Source organism: Podarcis liolepis, assembly GCF_965112155.1.
Source record: "Podarcis liolepis genome assembly, chromosome: 5".
Classification (NCBI taxonomy): Eukaryota; Metazoa; Chordata; class Lepidosauria; order Squamata; family Lacertidae; genus Podarcis; species Podarcis liolepis.
In genome coordinates this window covers 21,519,083-21,522,654 of record NC_139556.1, presented here as the reverse complement: position 1 = coordinate 21,522,654, position 3,572 = coordinate 21,519,083, and the positions used below count along the sequence as shown (strand labels likewise).

The following is a 3,572-nucleotide window of genomic DNA, read 5'->3' as shown; positions in this document are numbered from 1 at the left end:
ATAGCAAGTTCTCTTCAAGCCCATGGAACATGTCCAGAAGATCTCATGCTCCCAGAATCCATCAGCTCTAGAGTCCAGTACCTGAGAGGCAGGAGGTGATGTTACCTGATCCAAACATGTGAGTACAAGTTGGGGAGGCTGAATCAAGCTATCTGAGGCTGCTCATTTCCCCATGGGTACCAAAGGAGAAAGATCAGTTCACGGTCATTCAGTGACTCCACAGTAGCCAGCTCTGATCCAAAGTGCTACTCTTTTACATTCCCTGTAGTTTCATTTGACAAAGAGGACTTTAAAAAAAAATAATGAAAAGTTTTTATTGTTAAAATAATTCAGCATTTATACACACATATTACGAATATACAAGCATACAAACATACATTTCATACAATCCTTAAGAATATTCAAACATCCCTACATTCAGTCCCACAGATAATTCCTTTTCCCATCACTATCCACCACCCCTCACCCCACCTTTGTGTTAGACTTCCAATCTACTCAATTGCAATTTCTTTCCACTTCTATTACTTTCTTTCACACACCTTTAACCTAATTTCATGCTTCTTTTTCTATTACACATTGTTATCCATCTTATTTAGTATTTCAGTATTTAAAACGGAACTTGTTTATTCTAATAGGAGTTCTGATTTTTCAATATGGTTTTGCAAGTATCCTTTAAACACCTTCCAATCCCTGTCTATCTTCTCTTTTGAGATCCTTCCAATTTCTCCCATTGTTTTGGATATCTTGTAGTACTCCAATAATTTGGCAAGCCACTCTATTTTTGTCGGTATAGTACCACTTTTCCAATTTTTCGCAATCAATAGCCTTGCGGCTAATGTTGCGTACAACATTTGACAAAGAGGATTCAGCAGTTCTACTTGCAGATATGAGGGCTTATCATCAGCCTTTTCTGGGGTGCTCCCAAGTCCTGCAATCTGGACACACACACATAGTGCTGGTGATGCCATGAGGTTGAAGGAACGTTCTTTCACATGTGGTGGACCTGTAAAAGGGCAAAAAAGCATTGGGAAATAATCCATAATGAACTGAAAAAAATGTTTTAATGTACTTCCCCCCCCCCAAAAAAAGAGTCCTTTTCATTGGGGATAATTCAGACCGAAATTCCCAGATGTCAAAAAAAGGTTATTTATGTATGCCACTACGGTGACCCGTGTTTTGTTAGTCCAAAAATGGAAAACAAGCAAGAAGAACAGCAACCTAAGCTGACAGAATATGCGCAGCTTGCAGACTTAACATATAGAATAAGAGAACAAAAAGAACATGCATTTAGAGAAGATTGGAAAACATTTATTGAATATATGGGGGGGGGAATATTGAATGATTTAGTTTTTGTAAAATATGCAGGGATTTATGATATGCAAAATGAACAATGGAAAGAGAAGAAGGGAAGTCATTGATACTTTAAGGATGTTTAAATGAGTATTCTAAATTGTAAAACAGAAAATTTAATTAAAATATGAGAGAGAGAGAGAGAGAGAGAGAGAGAGAGAGAGAGAGAGAGATCTGGACATACACAGTATGTGGGGCAGAGATGCTTACTTGACTTCCCAGCAGGTGAGCCACTGCTGCTGGGCAGGTGGAGGCAGCGTCAGGAGTGACAGATTGGCTCCGCTATTGTATCTACATTGTGCTGCCCTCCTCAATGCCTCATTGCTCCACTTCCTCCCAATAAGCAGCCGTGACGCATCTTAGCACAATAGTAGCTTCTTCTGCTGGATGGCTCCTCTATTCTTTCATGTGACCATTCAAGGGGGAAAAAGTGCTGGGAGGATATCCAGCAACTTTCCACGAGGCAGTCAAATTTTAAGCATTTTCATTTTAACTTTAAACATGATGTGGACAAGGGTTTTACTCTCTTTCAAAAAAAAAAAGTATTGCTGCTATCTCAGATGGTGGTTTGCATGCTCTCAACATGCTCTCAACAGCTATGCTGCTGTGACAGAATGCGCCACGGAAACAATGCTGCATTGTGATGTCGTGTCATGACCAGGAGAATCTTTAGAGTAAAAAAGATGGCTGCTTACATTAGCCAATACTGCTGTGCTTAGAGGCCTGCAGGCTTGAAACCTGAGTGGAACAAAGCACATGAGATCTGCGGTGTTGGGGAAGGCAGCAGTTCGGTTCTAGAGCTCATGCTTTGAGTGCAGAAGTTCCCAGGTTTGGTCCCTGGCCTCTCCAGGCTTAGGTGGGACAGACACCTCCCGCCCTCTAAAACCCAGAAGAGTGGTTGTGAGTCAATGTAGACAATACTGCACTAGATGGACCAGTGGTGTGGCTTGTAGAATTGTAGAAGTGGAAGGGAATCATTTGCCCAACATGGGGCTCAAACCCACGACCCTGAGATTAAGAGACTTGTCCTCTACCAGCTGAGCTGTCGGTTTTCTCTGTTCCACATGCAGTTCCAAAGCCAACAAAGAAACCAGGCATTGCAACCAGCTTCCCCACATGGATGTCTCTCTTGTTCTGTGGATGGACTCTTCATCCTTAACCTTAACCTTGACAACGGCATATTCAAGGTAGCCCCTCGCTGCTATCATCATGGAATAAACAGACAGATTCCTAAAAGACTTGCAAGGTGCTCTTCTCATATCCATTTATGAGCTTAACACACTTCACGGAGAATAAAACTCTCCTCCCTGGTCCTTGACGTCTGGAACAGATTGATTTTTATAGGTGCGACTCAGAACCAGTCATAGTTACAGAAATTAAAACCACCTTCTCTCCATCCGAATATGATTTTCTTCCAAATAACCCTGATAGATATTCCTGTCTTTTTCCTCCCTCCCCTTCCCTGCTCTACTGTAAATTAGCATTTTAGGGTGAAGGCACCACATTTTTCATCCAGTACACTGCACAGAGAACGGGAAAGCCAGCATGCTGGAATTTCAGCTACCCCAGGGTCCATCAGTGGGGTGGAGGGAAACAAAACAAAAATAGTAACTTAAACAATTCAAGGAAAGCAACATGTGTACCACAACCCGTTACAAAAGTGTATTTCTAGAAATGGCAGTGACTCTGGTCCTGTTGGGGGGGATTGGGGGGGTGTTCTGTGTCCAAATGAACAATACAATGAGAAATGTGTTACTTGAAACATGAACAGAAGATGTGGACAGGAAGGGCATGTATGTATGTATGTTTTTTAACTGCATGCATCTTTCAGAGTTATCTTACACTTACATTGACAATTGCCCTGATGGATTGAATTAACATTCCATCTTGACCACCATTCTGTTTCTGACATCGACTATTCAAATGCTTCTAGAATCTCACAAGTATATATGCAGAGGTAGAAGGCCAGCTAGGTCAGTGGCGTAGCGTGGGGCCCACGGGGAGGTTGCCCCATGTGCAAAAAATTTTAGGGGCGCAAAATTTCAACACCCAGTGCTGTCTCAATACAGCTGCATGCTTCCGTTGCAGGGCTCTGTTGAAAACAGCTTCTCCGTTATAAGAATTTTAAGGTTTCAAATATAGAATAAATACTCATAAAGGCACACATATCTAAATATATGAACCATGTATATGAAATAGTATGGGAGAGCAATCCTGAAGGC

The 3,572-nt window shown here is 41.7% G+C and overlaps 1 long non-coding RNA gene across 1 annotated transcript; it reads right to left on the bottom strand.

The window, feature by feature from the left end:
- Positions 1-293: 293 nt before the first annotated feature.
- On the bottom strand, positions 294-3,036 carry LOC310706686. Its single transcript, XR_014526066.1, has 2 exons — positions 1,561-3,036; positions 294-1,003 (listed from the first exon to the last, which is right to left on the bottom strand). It is a non-coding gene; the product is annotated as an uncharacterized lncRNA (long non-coding RNA).
- Between the last annotated feature and the right edge of the window lie 536 nt (positions 3,037-3,572).